Below are 18,075 nucleotides of genomic sequence, written 5' to 3' on the forward strand. Positions count from 1 at the left end.
AACTCTATAAAGAAAGAACCAAAATCAATCAAAAAATTAAAAGGCTGGTTCACACTTTATTTTAAAGATTACTACAAAACAGTTTTCCTTCATCCAAACGCAAACTTTTTTTTAGGTTTTTTTTTCATCTATTTCTGAACATTTTTACTCTTCCAGCTTGTAATCAGTCCAAAATACAATCACACTGGGATTAAACAGTCAACTTTCTCAGATAACTTTGACACTGGTTATACAACCACGGATCTGCACACCACTGGAAATGAATTCCTTTCGGGCGTAAGGAAAGTAGTACGATGGAAAAACAACGTGAAGGTGAGCAATTTTTAAGTTCTTGCGAGTCACCAACTTGGAGGATCTTTCCTGGACCCAATACACCAGGGGTGTCAAACTCAAATTCACGGAGGGCCAAAATTAAAAACTTGGACTAAGTCGAGGGCCGAACTAAATATTTATTGAAAATTTTCAACAACATCTGCATGTTTTCTCTTCTTTCAACATATGTAATGTTAAACTTTTTCTTATTAAAATAAATGTTTAATAATAGTTTTGGATAAACTCTTTCCAGAAGCATTAACAAATGAGAAATAAAATATTCAATCAATAATATTTCTCTATAGAAGATTTGTCAAATGTTGCTAGTGTGCTGTCGAATAGTAAAATCTGAGGGCTATTGAGAATGTGGGAGAATAACATAATTCCTGAAACAATCAAATGGATGACTGATTGTGGGCATGAACTCTAGCAGGGTTATTTGCCATGCCCTTTTTCCATTGGTACAGATATCCTTTGATTTACACACTTTTCAAGTTTTATGCCTAATGAGCTTGTATCCAGGTGCAGGACCATTTTTAACCAGGAATATATTGATCACTGTGACATGAAACTATTGGAAGATCGTTTTATCCTGAGATTAAAGTTCATAATCCTTACTCAAGCCTGTGTGCAGGAGGGCGGGGTTTGCGGGCGATCGGGTTGGACAACGACAGTGCGGGGGCATCGGCTCTCGCTGCAGGGCGGCATCTCGGCGGATCAGCGGCCCCGTCACCGTGAGTCGCGGGTCGGCCTGCGGCAGGGAGGTGGAGTGGGCAACGGTCCTGGCGAGGTCAGGCCCGAGGCCTTCGGTTCCGGGCGCTGGGAAGCGGCCTTGGCTTCCCCTGACCCCAAAACCAGAGTCCACGGTGAGACCCTGCAACGTAAACAGAGGAGGTGGGGGCGATTAGCGGGCTGACGCCAATGCATTCTGGGATTTATAGTATTAGCTGTGCATGCGCTATACTGGCGCGGCGGCCAGCGGGCCACCTCTAATACATTTTTGAAATGATCTTGCGGGCCAAATATAATTACATCGCGGGCCAGAGTTTGACATGTGTGCAATACACCAATGATATCGTGAAGAAAGCACTGTACTTCCTCGGGAGTTGGCGGAGGTTGGGCACGCCACCAGAAACGCTGGCCCATGGTGTGCCGGGAAGCATGCTGTCCGGCTGCATCACGGCCTGGTACGGGGACCCCAATACCCCTGAGCATAATGCCCTCCAAAAAGGTAGTGGACTACAGGCAAAACCCTCCCCAACTACTGAGCACATCTACAGGGAACGACGCCGTGGAAGGGCAGCAGTGGTCATCAAAGGACCACCACCCCCCCCCCCCCCCACCAACCCAAGCTCTGTTCTCGCTGATGCTGCCATCAGGAAAGAGGTAGAGGTGGCACAAGGCTCGCGCCGCCAGGTTCAGGAACAGCTGCTTCCCCTCCACCATCAGACCCCTCAGGCACATTTAAGGACACTTACTTGTGCACTTTATTGACTTTCTTTCTGTTCTCTCGGTTTCCATTCGCTATAGGTTTACAGTTCTTTGTTTACATGTAAACACGTCATTTCGCGCCATCAGAGGGAAAAGGGATCTCGGGGTTGTATGTGATGCCCTCGGAAATCTAAAGTGGAGGGAGCAGTGACCACCCAATGGTTCCAAGGTAAAGTGCGGGACTGGGACACAGGGTTCCCCCCCCACCCCCCCACCCACCCCCCAACCCCGCCAGCGATCTCACTGGGAGGAGGGGGTGAGCAGTTCCCCCCCGCTGGGACTGAGGGGTGGGGGCTGGGGGCTGGGGTCAGGGTGGGCTGGGGGCTGGGGTCAGGGTGGGCTGGGGGCTGGGGTCAGGGTGGGCTGGGGGCTGGGGTCAGGGTGGGCTGGGGGCTGGGGTCAGGGTGGGCTGGGGGCTGGGGTCAGGGTGGGCTGGGGGCTGGGGTCAGGGTGGGCTGGGGGCTGGGGTCAGGGTGGGCTGGGGTCAGGGTGGGCTGGGGGCTGGGGTCGGGGGGGCTGGGGGGGAGGTGAGACTAAAACAAACATGGGCACATCGACAGATCCCTGAAAGAAGGGCATGAAATGATATCCGTATGATGTAGGGAGCGTGATACGATGTAGATGCAAAAGCAAAGCGGAGTGAACAGCTCCCTGGACACCGCAGGACGGGACAGAGACACAGGAGCCCGTTCCAGGTGCCAGCCCTGCACATTCCCTTTGAGTTGACCGGGTGCTGCAGGCATAGAGTGTTATTCCTGGGCTGGTGATCTCACCCCCCACCCCCGCAAGCCGCGGAGCTTTGGAAATGCACCGGATCAACTTTGGACAAGTCCTTTCGGCGATGACCAGTGCCCCCCCAACCCCCCTCGGGAACACATCACTGTGTGCCAGGGACGGGGCCCGGCCTCCCCGCGCTCTCACCTCGATCTTGTCCACCCTCCGGGCGCAGCCCACCACTTTCATGCCGCTCTGGACCAGGGCCCGGGCGACGGCCGCGCCGATCCCCACCGAGGCTCCGGTCACCAGCGCCACTCGGCCCTTCCAGCGCTCCATGCCCACGCCGCCGCCAGCTTCCCCTCGCGACCGAGTCCGCAGTCACTTGGCCCCGCCCCGGGGCACGTCGGGACATGGAGTCCGGAAGCGGCCGCGGGGCCGAAGCCGCGCGCTGAAGGACGTCCCCGTCACGTGGCAAAGCCGGCACCAAACACCCGGCCGAGAGCGACTCACTTTCATCGGTGGGGGCAGCGACGCTGTCGGAGTCAGAAAGAAGGATCCCCCACAAAATGTGCTGGAGAAGCTCAACGGGTTCACGGGAGGCAAAGATGCAGCAGTTTGCAAACTTTCCTCCCACCTCTTCTCCCATTCCCTCGGCCGGTGGTCCTCAACCCTTTTCTTCCAACTCGCATACCACTTCAAGTATTCCTTGGGCCATTGGGGCTCTGTGGTTGGCAGGTGGGATGTGGGTGGAAAGAAAAGTTTGAAAACCACTGTTTTGATCGTACCTAATTGACCCGTTATGTGCATGGTTTCATCACTCCAAAGGAAATGGGCCAATATTTCTCAAGCACAATGTGTCCATAAGAATTGGGTTCTCAACCTTCCCACTCACATCCCACCTCAAGCAATCCCTAACTTATCTCAGACCATCGATGGGCCGGCTCTTTGTCCAGGTGGGGGCCGGCTCTTTGTCCAGGTGGGGGCCGGCTCTTTGTCCAGGTGGGGGCCGGCTCTTTGTCCAGGTGGGGGCCGGCTCTTTGTCCAGGTGGGGGCCGGCTCTTTGTCCAGGTGGGGGCCGGCTCTTTGTCCAGGTGGGGGCCGGCTCTTTGTCCAGGTGGGGGCCGGCTCTTTGTCCAGGTGGGGGCCGGAGGGAAGAAAGGGCCGGAGGAGGAGGAGCACAGGCCAGCAGCCTTTATACAACCCACTACCATGGCATCATTGGCAAATTTGCAGCTGGTGTTATTGTCATACCAAGCTACAAAGTCTTAGGTATAAAGTGAGTAGAGCAGAGGAAGTTTACAATGAAACAGAGGTTGTCTCACCAAATTCCAACATCACTGTTCGCTCCTCCAAGAGCATGTTTGCAAGTTCAGAGAGAAGCAGGATCTCCAACCAATAACTTTCCACAGATGTTGCTTGACCTGCTGAGGTTTTGCAGCATTTTCTATATTTGTCTCAGCGTCAGCAGTTTTTGATCATTTTCATTTGCACTAGCCTTGCTGGTCTAGTTACAGTAGGGTGGTCACACTTTTTCTTTCCACTCACATACCGGCTTAACTATCCCTTATGCCATAGGTTCTCCGTGATTAGTGAGGGATTATTTAAGGTGGGAAGGGAAAGCTGAAAACCACTGCTCTAGACCCAATTGTCACTGAAATATTTTGCTTGAGAAAAATTTTGGTTGAGAATCATACAATGCCTGCACAGTAAAGACAGCAATTCTCCAGGATCGTGGAGCATATTTACATAAATGTTAGAATACATTGAAATATTAAAATATTAAGACATACAGTAAAAGTCCACAGTACACTATCCACATATGTCTGGGAATTCAGAAGGTTGGGGGAAAAAACTGTTGCCTAATCTGGACATAAAGGCCTGAGTGCTAATGTACCTCCTACCAATGGCATCGCCCATGGAGCGGTTAGATCTGTCTTCAAACTGCAGGGGATCCAGTGATAGGGGCAGCAAAAGCTTGATGTGCCCCATGTCGAGCCTCTCAAAGAACTTCATGACGATAGACGTGAGTGCGACAGGACGGTAGTCAGGTGGTATGAAAATGTCTCCGATGGAGTGAAGTCTGTTGCCTGTGATGTCGCAGGCATTGGCCCATTTCCTTTGGAGTTCTGAAACCATGCACATAATGAGTCAATCGGGTACGATTTGTCAAAGTGATTTTCAAACTTTTTCTTTCCATTCACATCCCTGAAATAGGGATTGGTTAAGGTGGTATGTGAGTGGAAATTCAAAGTTTGAAAACCACTGCTGTAGGCCATTCTCACACTCAAGGATGCTCTATTTTCTATTAATGTCAAATGTAATCTGCATTGATTGAAAATAGTGGAAAAAGGGAAATGTGCAGCTATCACTGAAGAATCACTAACTTAAGCCAAAAAGCACATAGTGGTTGAGTGGTGTCATGCACCTTGCGCAGATTGAAATGTTGCTCTCATTTCTGACATCTTTGCTAGCCTGCAACAAATATTGAAAATAGGTGATTGAAGTTACAATACGAAACTTGGAAGTCTGCAGATCGCATAGCATCCAGAGGATATTTAACTGATGTTTCAGGCGTGAGCCCTTCTTTAAGGTATGAGTAAAACATGGCCAACATCAGGGGTGGGCATGCCTCCCCAAATGAGTTATTGTTCTCTCTCTTCCCCCCCCAACCCTCACCCCCGACCAGGCACAAAACTATACATTAAATAATAAAATCCAAAGTTATCATTAAAAGTAACCGTCTCGCTAAATAAAAACAAAAATAAGAAAATTACATACACGTGGTATCAGAAAGGAAGTTACATTGGTAATACATGGAATATGCATGAGCACGTGACATCATAACGTCAGGATTTCGAGCAGTGTGTGCGCCATGTTTAAACCTGAATAAAATCTGCTTACTGTTCCTCAGTGGTGAATCAATTCTTAAAGATACACACACTGCAGAAATCGATGTAAGAAAATGGCTGGACATCTGCTTTTTCAAGGCCTCCCACAGCTCCACTAACAGAAGAGGGAACAAATGTGCTTGCGCCCAGCACGACTACCTCTGAAAATCAAGAGCCTCCTTCTGCGAACAGCCATGATGCACCTGTTACAGTGATTGCTAACTGAAGGAGACAACCCATAGTCATACAGGACCTCAGGACTGACCAGCCCAACCAAATCGTCTTACAACAGTACCCTGCCAACATTTTCAGTGGTAGGAAGCATTCATTTGTCTCCACTTGGTATCACAACTGAAACTGAGTTGAATACAGTATTGCATTTTGTTTTTGCAGTCGGCTGTCTAGCACCACTCGGAGGTCTTGAACACTGGATTCCTTTGTGAGCGTGGGATTTCGTAATTGGAAAAATGCTGTGGGGAAAGATCAGAAATTTCATAAACACGAATCTTCAAAGGAGCGTATCTCTTGCTATACCCTGTGGAAGGAGCAGGATAGGCGTGTCAATACTGGAAAGGAGTGTTCAGCACTTGTCAACGCAGACCAACTACAAAAAGTATTACGTGTCCTCTCTCATCGATGTTCTCAAATTTTTGGTGGAAACCAGTTGCCTTTACGAGGCTTTTGATAACGTAGCTGAGTTGGGGAGTGGACTTTTCCTCTCCTGACTGGACTATAAGCTTAAAGAGGACCTTGAACTGGATGAGGTTGTGAAAACAATCCCTCACGCCACCACGTGCTCTTGTCACAACACGCAAAATTAATTCACAAGTACACTCAGCAGTGTGGTGAAGAGGCTATAGCGGAGGGAGTAGGCGACTCCTATTTGAAAGTAGGTAGCTCCTGTGACCCCACCATGAAAATATATTGATTGTCATTTGATTTGTAAACAAGTTTTGAGGTCACAGAGCAACAGCTGACAAAGATGATGTGCAGACACCATTTTGGCAGAGCTAAATGAAATTGGACTAGACATATCAGATTCTTAGCCAGGTATTTGATGGGGCTGATTTGATGTCTGAGAAGCATGGTGGTGTTCAGAAGCTACTGCAAGAGAAACTAGTTCATGAGATACCTTATGTGAACTTAGTGGTGGTATACACAATGCTGTAGTGAACTTCTTTCATGTGAGTGGTGCCCTCTACAAATTCTGTGAGAAGCCCACAATTGCCATGCACTACAAAGGTGTGAACGCCTTCTGGAACAGAGATGGACAGGACATCTTGCCACGGTGTCAGTCATTCTAAAATCCTTCGATGATATAATCTTTTGACGAGTGGGATTAACTCTGTGCTGGCCTATGGCATAGCGATATGAATGGAGCTCTTAACTGTTGGACCCACCAAACAAGAGGACACTGATTTCATGACAGGTTTAAATATTGCGGCTAGTTCAACAGCTTGTGTACGGAACGCTGTTGTGTCGAAGCGTTTAATAAGGTGTTGAACATGGCCACGGCTGCCAGCACATCACTGAGACCCGCAATCCCTAAACGGAGACACAAGGAGATTATGTTGTTATGGGAACTACAGGACACATTAGGGACGATGACAAGAAAACAGAGCTGCAGAGACTATTGATTCAGAGCTTGGAGAGATAGATCACCTGCAGTGAATGCGACTCAATTGTCTAGTGCACTTGTGGCACTGAATCCAGAAAGTGAGACATTTCTTGAGGTCAACACTGTGAAGCATATTATGGACCTGTCACAATCACGTATAATTATGAAGTTCACAAAAACAATCACAGCCATTTAAGAGGGATTGGACTATACAGCCCATCCTCACAAAGGACCACACACATCTGAGCAGAATGCCCAGTGTACTGTCTGCTTTCAAACATGCCTTAACATTTGGCGCATCCGCAGCAATGTGCGAGAATTCATTCTCTACTCTGAGAAATGTATTTTCAGATCAGAGACCCGCAATGCCCCACAAAAGAAAGGCCCAGTTGGTTCAGCTAGAGCTTGAGAAGGACTTAACCCGAAAAAGCACGACTGAGTGGACACTCACCACCTGCAACTCTTGTAAAGCTAAGCCATGCATTTATAACCAGATAACCACTTACAGCACAGAACAGGCCAGTTCGGCCCTACTAGTCCATGCTGTAGCAAATCCCCACCCTCCTAGTCCCACTGACCAGCACCCAGTCCATACCCCTCTAGTCCCCTTCCTATCCATGTAACGATCCAGTCTTTCCTTAAATCTAACCAATGATCCCGCCTCGACCACGTCTGCCGGAAGCTCATTCCACATCCCCCCCACCCTCTGCGTAAAGAAATTTCCCCTCATGTTCCCCTTATAATTTTCCCCCTTCAATCTTAAACCATGTCCTCTAGTTTGAATCTCCCCCTTTCTTAATTGAAAAAGCCTATCCACATTTACTCTGTCTGTCCCTTTTAAAATCTTAAACACCTCTATCAAGTCCCCTCTCAATCTTCTACGCTCCAGAGAAAAAAGCCCCAGTCTGCACAACCTTTCCCTGTAACTCAGACCCTGAAATCCTGTCAACATTCTCGTGAACCTTCTCTGCACTCTCTCTATTTTGTTTATATCTTTCCTATAATTTGGTGACCAAAACTGTACACAGTACTCCAAATTTGGCCTCACCAGTGCCTTGTACAATTTCATCATAACCTCCCTACTCTTGAATTCAATACTCCGATTTATGAAGGCCAACATTCCAAATGCCTTCTTCACCACACCATCTACCTGAGTATCAGCCTTGAGGGTACTATTTACCTTTGTTGCTCTGCACTCCTCAATTGTCTACCATTCAATGTATATGACCTATTTAAATTTGCCTTTCCAAAAGGTAGAACCTCACATTTATCTGTATTAAATTCCATCAGCCATTTCTCAGCCCACATCTCCAGCCTTCCTAAATCACCTTTTAATCTACGGTAATCTACCTCACTGTCCACAACACCACCAATCTTTGTATCATCCGCAAACTTGCTTATCCAATTCTCCACCCCTACATCCAGATTGTTAACATACATAACAAGTAATAGTGGACCCTGGACCGAACCCTGAGGAACTCCACTAGTCACCGGCCTCCGATTGGACAAACAATTAACTACCAATCCCTTTATAACGCCAGCCTTTGCTTTCATGATTATTACGCAAAATGTCAAGTGATTTTTTTGGGTCTGTCTACATTTCCTCAGAGTATATAGTCTATTTCAAATAATGCTCCATTGACATGCACAGTGTGTGCAAGAGAAACTTTGCAGAATGTTTTTAAATTGGAACTTGGTTGATGTGTTGACGGCAAAGTCTTATTATCTGCAGCTTGTGTATGGTTAGAAAGGGAGAATTTCTGGTCGGTTGGACCCACAACTGAGGGGAAAATTCCCCAAAACGGGGGGGGGGGGGGGGGGGGGAGGGGGTGGTGTAGTAAAGACAAGATGATGCAGTCGTGGGAATTGTATAAATAGAAATGAATGTTCAGTGATGGATTCAGAACTTTGACTAGTTTTCCCTTTATATTTAATTTATTGTGAATAAAGTTTATGTTTAGTTCAAAAAAATCTATGTTGGAGGAGCTTAGCGGGTCAGGCAACATCGTATCAGCATCTTTAGTTTTTGTGGTTCACTGAGGTTCAATGTTCATCTTATTTATAGCATTGAGAAGATGATAAATACATCTCAAGCACAAAATGGTTGCTTTCGAAAATAGCTTTATTCCCATGGATACTGGCTACAAGCTCGAGTGCAGGAGTATAGTTTGAACCTGAAATTGTACGACCTTAAGCTGCAGGTCCAAGTGCAGAAACTTGCGAAGACATCCAGCACTTAGCGTCACTAGGGGGTTGTGGACCGTACTGAGCGATGCCATCAGTGGGGGTGTCACCAAAATGAATCACGTGGCTTTCATCTCCACATACATTTGCCCGAAACCCTGGAGGGAGGGGAAGGTGTGACAGCGTGGCAGACAGAGTAGGTCCATGGCATGTATGGTACCTGCACCCCCCGCCCCACTGAGCGAGTTCTCAAATGGCAGTTCATGCATGCGGTTACCCTAATGCCTCCGATTAGATCTCTTCTGATGCCAACTGTAAAAAGCATGCATACACCCGAATTAAGTCTGAGAAGGGAAGAAAAGGTGGGGGGGGGGGAATATGTGGACAGACCATAGAAAAAGAGGTGTTAATTGGATATGGATCAAAGAGAGGCAAGGTGAGAATTGAATGGGTGGGGGGTGGTTGGCTCTGTGAATGCAGAGCTGGGGAAAGAGAGACAATGGCCCCTTTCACTCTGGACCCTAGTAATTGATGGCCAATCTACCGATTAAGGTGTGAAAGCTCCTTAATGGGGGGGGGGGGGGGAGGTGGGCAACAGAAACCAGAGAAGTCTATGTTTCTGCTATCCGGTTGGAATGCGGTGTCAATCCTCTATTTGTGGGTGTTCACAGTCTGGTTGTGCAAGAGTCCATGGACAGACATGTCAGCAAGGGAACGGGATAGGGAATTGAAATGGATGGCCATTGAGAGATCCATGCTATTGTGGCGGACAGAGCAAAAGTGCTCAACTAAGCAGTCTCCCAGTCTGCATACAGCCTCTCTGATGGAGAGACCACAATGGGAGCACTGGAGACCGTAATGACCTCTGCAGATTCACGTGAAGTGTTGCTTCACTTGGAAGGATTGTTTGGGGCCCCAGATGGTGGTGAGGGAGGAAGTGTGGGCAAGTAGACCACCCCCTGCAGGTGCCCAGGTGGAAAGGAGGAGTGGTTGAGGGAGTCACAGACAGAGTGGTCCCTGCAGAAGATAGAGAGGGGAGGTGGAGGTGAAGATGCTCTGTCTGGTGGTCAGATTACATAGTAGGTGGCAGAAAATGGCAGAGGATATGTTGGATGCAAAAGCTGGTGGGGTGGTAGGTGAATCCTGTCCTTGTGAGTGAGAGCAGAGAGGACAGGGCAGATGTATAGGCAATGAAGGATATGCAGGTGAAGGCCAAGTTGATGGTGGTGGAGGGGAAGGGACATTTTTTTGAAGGAGGACATTTTGGAAGATCCGACTTGGAAGACCTTGTCCAGGGAGCAAGTGCAATGGAGGCCAAGAAATTTAAAGGAATGGAATCATTACAGGGGATAGGGTGCGAAGGTGTAGTCAAGCTAGTTGGTGGATTTGTAGAACAGGTGTTCACTTTGCATACGAGAACAGTAATAATCCAATTTTCTTTTTTTCATATTAACTATTCGGAGGTTGGGGAGGGAATTGTATACCATCAAATATGTAGTTTTAGGTTGTTTTTCCATTTGCAATTTCTATTAATATATCAAATTTGATGACTACATGGAGAAATTTTTAAATAAAATATTTTTTTTAAATTAGAACACAATTTGGAGAAACTGCCGCTTGTCCTCAGCAATGCTCTGTTTTTTAAGTTATTGTTCTGTATGTTTGATGTCCAAGTGTGATGATCGGCTGAATGGATAAGATGGCAGCCGCTGCTGCATCTGTGGAGCTACGTGTCGAGAAGACGAAGATCACGGAACTTGAAGAATTGCAATGGCGGCAATTAGATACAGTGGAAATAAAACTACTCTTCAAGCAAGATTGAACGAGGCAATAGCCAAAGAGGAGCAGCAATGCTTCAAGGTAGATATGCCTTTGAAGACCGATGGAGGAAAAAGTTGCTGCTGGATGCGGACACAGAAATTGCTGTTAATCAAGCCAGGATGAAGGCATTAGAAGACTCAGAAGTATTTGGTGCTTAAATTATATAAGACGTGTAACATTTTGGAGTCATGTTTTGAAGAAGGTCAACAATAAAAGGAAATATTTATTACCAAGGCTGAGCCAGTGCCACAGTTACAAAACATGCAAGGTCCCAAACCATAGTCTAAGACATGAAGGTGAGCTAGAGCTACAGTCACATGTTTTGTCCTGAACTAAAGAGGTTAAGGCACGGTGGTGTCAGATCTTGGACCCCAAAAATGACCCCACTGGACAAGAGATGTGAGCCTAATGCCATTTTACAGAATACCTCCCACTCCTGGTACAAATCCAGGTGAACAAATCTCTGCTTGAGAAGGCAAGATGAATTGGCTGCATTGTTAATTCAGTTACAAACTTCCTCTTCTCTGCCCGAGAGAGATTCTAGTTTTTGATGGTGACCCACTACAATTCCAAACGTTTATGAAAAACTGAACACAGCATTCAAATTAAGAGCCAAACCTCAGGAAGATTGTTTATATTATTTGAAACAGTTCACGAACAGACAATCACAAGATCTTGTAAAGAGTTGACAGCTCATGGCTCCAAATGAAGGCTAGCGCAGGATCAAGTTCTTACTGAAGTAGTAGTTTGGCAACAAGCATAAAATTTCTACAACTTATGTACCGAAGGTTCTTTTATGGTGGTCAATAAGACCCTCTTTCTTAGAGGATGTTGCAACGTCATGAAAGAAATCAGCCATCTATGAGAGTTTGACATATCTACTAATATGCTAATCATTATAGATAAATTACCCTACTGATGAAAAAACTATGGGGAAAGTTCAGTTGTTAGTACCAGAAAAGAGATCATGTAACAGGTACTTTTAAGGATTTGGTGGAGTAAGTGGACATTGTCACAGATCCAGTGTATGGAAAGATAAAAGGCACTCAAGAGGTTGAGAGGTCAAAATCATTATCTTAGCCAAAAATTTTTTTAATCGGAGCATAAACAAATAAAGGAAAAGGAAAGATTGCCTGTTGAGAAGAAATGCTTGTTCTGTAATGATAAGCATACTTTGTCAAAGTGTGCACAGATGGAAAAGACGTATAGTAAGAAAAAAAATCACTTTTGGATGATATCTCACGTCCAATACAGCGGTGATATGTTTTGGAAGGAAAATGGAGTATGTTTTGGCTGTCTGTGTAAAGGACACATTAGCAAAAAGCGACTCAGCTGCATCATATGTAGTCAAAAGCATCCCAAAACGCGACACATCTTCTGAGAAAAGAAAATAGTAAAGGTACAAACGACAACAAAGCAGCAAATGAAAACAATGGAGATGGCAACTGGTCCTGGGGTCGGTGAGAACAACTGCAAACTTTTAATAACACCTGTCTAAGTCAAGGCCAAGAAAGGAAGTGCAATAGTGCATACTTATGCATTTCTTGACCCAAGAAACACAGCGTCAGGTTGTACCACGGGGATAAGGAATAAGCTTGATTTTCAAGGAAGGAATACAAAAATTCTATTGAGGTCAAGTTAAACACATTAAACCCCACATTGCTTCGGGCCTAGAGATCAGTGGACCGGATAGTAATGATTTTTGTGAACTCCCAAGCGTAAACACTGAGAAGACTATGCCTGTGCAGAAAGGAAATATCCCATATCGAAACGACATTGAGCCGTGGACGCATTTGAAAAGTGTTTGTTTACGCAAAATGAACTCTGAGATTGACTTGCTGATTGGTTCAGATGTACCAAACGCTCTGGAACCACCAGATATGATTAAGAATGTGGGAGATGGACCATACGCAGACAAAACTATGCTTGGTTGTAGGATTAATGGACCATTAGGAGAAAGAAGAGGCTTAAAATCAATCAACTAGAAGTGACAACAAGATATCGATTGTTAAGCTTGATAGGCTGTGGGAGCAGCATTTCAAGAATGACTTTCCCGAGTGCATCAGGGACAACTAAGAACTTTCAAGGGAAGTCCAGCAGTTCTTGGAATCAGTGTCAAACTCTGCTAAGCTGGTTAATGACCATTATTGCATTGGATAACCTTTGATGGAAAGGGAACTATGCATGCTTGATAATAGAAGTATTATCGAACAATGTACACTGAATTTAAAAAGATTTTTCCTTTCATTCAGACTGAACCAAATGCATGACTGATAAGATATCCAAAAGATAGGCAGAGAAAGTACCAGATGATATCTTGGAATGTGGGGATGGCAAAAAGTGTTACTTACCACACTATGGAGTTTTGCATCCATGGAAGGGAATAATTTGATTGTGGAGCAACGTTTTGGTGAGTTTCACTAAATTCTCAACTCTTACAGGGTCCTATTTGACCAGTACGTTGATAGGAGTCTAATTGGATTAAACCTCATCATCATTACTACAGATATTGAAGCAATGTTTCATCAGGTGAAAGTACTGTGACCTTTTACGATTCCTTTGGTGGCCTAATAGACATGAAGGTCAGAATATGGTCAATACAGAATGACAGGGCAAATCTTTGGAGCGAGTTCATCACAAAGTTGTGCAAATTTTGCCCTTAGAAAGTGTGCCGAGGACAATATGGCACAATTTAGCTCCATCAGGAATAACTTCTATGTGGATGACTTGTCTCACTTTTGCAATTACAGTAAAGGAAGCAATATCATGAGTTAAGATCAGAAGTTTTTTTACTTACCAAATGGACAAGTATTGGTTGCCATCCCTGAAAAAGAGGACAAAAGAAATGAAGAATTTGGACATAGACTATGACAACTTTCCTGTTGAGTGTGTGTTAGGTGAACAATGATAAGTTCAAAATCACTTTGAAAGACCGACCTCACGAGAAGGGGGATTCTATTATTTTGAAATATGATCCTCCAGGAATATTGCCACCAGTTGTCCTGACCGCTAAGGTGGTCCTGCAAGATTTGTGTTGGAAGATTGGTTGGGATGATAAGAGAATCCATTGCACTAGAATGGACGTGTTGGATTCAGGATCTTCATAAGCTAGAATTCAGGATTGACAGATGCTTCAAGCCCACAACATTTGGAGCTACAACATCTGTTCCATTGCATCATTTTGCTGATGCAAATGAAGACTGTTACGGAACTATTAATTACCTGTTACTGCAATGATAACAAGGATCCAGGTACATTATGGATTTGTAATGGGAAAGGCCAGAGTGGCTCCATTGAAACCAGTTACTTATCCCACAAATGGACTTGTCAGCTGCTACCAATGGAGAGCAGAATGGACACAATGTTGAAAAAAAAGTTGCAGATGAAACAGACTCCATATTTTGGACTGATAGCACTTCTGTGCTCAAATACATCAATAAAATCACATGGTTTCAAACTTTTGGCGAGCAGAATGACAAAAATGGATATGTCTCACATCCAATAGAGCGGTGATATGTTAACGCAGTTAACAATCCTGCCAATCTGACTTCCCGCAATTTGAAAGTCTTTTTAAAAAAGAATGAAATATGGGTGTCTGTGCCTCGATTTCTTCTATACCTCAAAGGGAGTGACCTCAAAATCCTGCTAAATTAAAAATTTTACCAAAAGACCCTGAAATTGAAAGACTGCAAATGCTGTTCAGATAATGTCTGAACAAATGGATACATTTATCCATTTAATCCATTACTTTTCATCCTGGAATAGTTTGAATAGGGCAACAGAATGGATGCTCAGATTTAAAAGATTTCTGAATTAAAGCATTCACAACAAGCAAACTATGTTCATGCTCAATTTCAATCAGATAACATCCATCAAAAAGATCTACCACAAGACAGGTATCTTGAGACTCAAGGAAAGGGATGACTCACAGTTGAAGAATTGATTAATGCTGAGATGGAGGTAATCATCTTTTGCCAGACAGAGATTTGCAGATGAAATTTCAAGTCTGAAGAAAGGAATGAATGTCATGGACCATTCAGTGCCGCAAAATTTCTGGTTGATGGGATTTTGATACTATTCAGGACAAGACTAAAACTGCTTTTCTGAACAGACCAAATACCAAAATGTGTCTTTTACAATTGACTTTCACTTTCTTTTGGAATTTAACTGATATACTTTTTTTTTGGTAATGGTAATTATATTTTGACATATTAGGGGTCTGTACTGGCAGTCCCTAGGTTGAGAAAGTCCGATATACGAACAACCAATAGTTACGTACCTACAAGCCGGCTGGAAGAATGACATCTATTTGTAGTTTGAGCAGAGCTAATTTTCCATTGATCACTGTCCCATCGATCAGCAGCTGGCTGGTAATGCGAGGGGTTCAGAACAGCGAGTGGGTGGGGGGGGGGTGGGAAGAGAGTGAAGGAGATGGGCATGAAATTCTGAATTGAAAGTCCCTGACTGTAGCCATTTCTCCATCATCTTCTCCTGTGTTAACTTTTAATCATAATCTTATGACCATCAATTACTTTTATTTTGTGTACAGTACTTTATTATGATATAGTGTATTGGGAAGTGTTTTATATGCATATAAAGGTAGAATATATACTAACATTTAGCTGATGCTAAACAAGGACCAGATGTACTGGTTTCGACTTAAATACATATTTGGGTTAAAGACAGACCTCAGTAATGGAACTGTATTTAACTTGGGGACTGCCTATATTGAAAGGGTTAAAATGCAAGTTGAAAGGGAAGTCTGCAATCAGCCAGTAGATGTTGGCTTAAATCGTGCCATCTCCTAGTAACATCTTTCTTCAAGGTTGGTTAGCTCGCTCTCTCTGCATGTTTGAAATAAACGGTCAGCTTTTGATTTTCGTTCTCTGAAATGGAAGGAATTATTTTATTCCGACAAATTTTATTGTCTGCTAAATCACTGTTTTAGTACCGTATAACCAAGTTTTTTTAATGGTTTGTAATAATGTAGTAACTAATAAACCATGGAAAACTTGACTTTAGTACAGATTTGTTCAAACAAGTCATAGACACCATAAATGAAAATAGTCACAATAAAAAATGCCTGAAATTCCATATATTGTCCTTTTATTTTCCATTAAAAATATTATTCTGGCCAACTTTCATCAACCCTCACAAAATTACCTAAATAGTTTTCAAATTTCAGTTGGTCCTCTAGGAATTTTTCCACTTCCTCGTTGCATCCCGTCCTCAGTTGCTGTCAGAGGCCTGACTGGCTAATACAGTATACCCAGATAAATCAATAGCAGAAATGGGTACAAGATTGGAGGATGACAGAAGATAATGGAGACTGTAGAAATCAGGCTGCAGTACAGCTGGTGCATTGAGAAATGTTTGGAGGAAGACCACTATTTGAGACAGTAATGTAGAGGAGTTAAACTGGAATCTAAGAGAAATAGGATGTGGGAGATGAGGATTTTTTTGCATCTGGGCTCAGTCACGGGGCAAGGTAACAAGACAAATAAATATTCAAGGATAAGATTAAAGCCTCCCTGGAGAAATACAATATTCCCACCAGCTCCAGAGTCTGGAGCAGAAGTTCTGTGGAAGCACATGAAGGGAATTTATGAAGCAACTTAAAAAAAAACTGGCAAACCATCAGAAAAGGGGGATGAAGAACAAGAACTCAAGAGTCAATCAAATGGATACCTGCACATCATCGTATGTTTTATAATTTGCACGTACAAATGGTTTAGAGAAGCTTTTGTCTTTTCTAGTCTTTAACTGCGAAGAACCAAAAGATCATCTCAGAGCAGTTGAACTGTTACCTTCACACAATGCCAAGACCAGCATCCATAACATTTACAGACTAAAATTTGTGATTCATACATTTCCTGGTGGCTGATCCACAAGACAGTAATGGAAATTAATTTAACTGCCCCAATAGGAAAGTTGTGAAATTAACCCAAAATGCATAAAGGATGGCATGGTTGGCAAGGCAGTTAGGCAATGCCTTTACAGTGCCAGTGATCGGGACACTTGCAAGGTCTGCAAGAATCCAACCCACAATTAATTGCACCACTTTACATCAAACTATCAATTAATTATTAAATTTATCACATTTTGAATGATTACAATCTTAACCTTCACGGTGAGTTAACACACTTTTGCAAATTCAGTTAAGATTGCACATTCAATATTTATCAATGACCACACTGATTATAATGTAGAAGAACATATCTCATAGCAGTGTACATCACAATATTACATTAGCTGTCAAACTGCAAAAATCCAAAAGATGCTGGAAACTGCTGGTCTGGCAGATTGTAGAAAGATAAATGGTTCAATAATTACACCAATGACCAAACTAAAACGTTAGCCATTTATCCTTTTCACATACACCATCTGACCTATTAAGTATTTTTAGCAATTTTTATTTCAGATTCATGGCATCTGGAATAACCCCACCCACCCCCACTTTTAAAGTTATAAATTTCACATTGGTCAATTCAAAACAATTCAGCTAAGACTGATACAAACTGGCTAATAAATCCTCAAGGGTTTCTTTACAAGATGTGAAGAATGACTCCAAGACCCTGGATGAACTGTGTCAAGCTATAAATCCCATTTTATCTTCACTGGTCAGACAAATTTGCTTTCATATTTTTAAAAAATCATTTAATAATTCAATAATTGAGATGACTAATTGTCACATTTGATTTTTACAAGGCACATCCTGGAAATAATGTGATAAACGCAGATTTATTTTATGGCATCAATTGATAGTACACATCTGTCAAAATACTGAGAGAAACTCAACTCTTCAAATAGTACATTTTCATTAAAGCGAAATGCACGAACACCAAAACGATCTTGGGTTAAACTTTTTAAAAAGTAAAATTCAGCCCTATGAAACCATGCTACCCAATTGAAATACAACCCTCAGTATGTTTAGAACAGCGGTAGTAAACCAGTGGTAGGAATCCCACGCAGACATGGGGAGAACAAACTGTTTAGACACCCCAGTCCCAATCGCCGGTTCTGTAAAAGTGTTGCGCTGACTGC

At 43.8% G+C, this 18,075-nt stretch overlaps 1 long non-coding RNA gene across 1 annotated transcript; it reads right to left on the reverse strand.

The window, feature by feature from the left end:
• Positions 1–36: 36 nt before the first annotated feature.
• LOC138750030 (uncharacterized) lies at positions 37–2,929 on the reverse strand. Its single transcript, XR_011349026.1, has 2 exons — positions 2,725–2,929; positions 37–1,186 (listed from the first exon to the last, which is right to left on the reverse strand). It is a non-coding gene; the product is annotated as an uncharacterized lncRNA (long non-coding RNA).
• Between the last annotated feature and the right edge of the window lie 15,146 nt (positions 2,930–18,075).

This window comes from Narcine bancroftii, chromosome 14, assembly GCF_036971445.1.
Source record: "Narcine bancroftii isolate sNarBan1 chromosome 14, sNarBan1.hap1, whole genome shotgun sequence".
Classification (NCBI taxonomy): Eukaryota; Metazoa; Chordata; class Chondrichthyes; order Torpediniformes; family Narcinidae; genus Narcine; species Narcine bancroftii.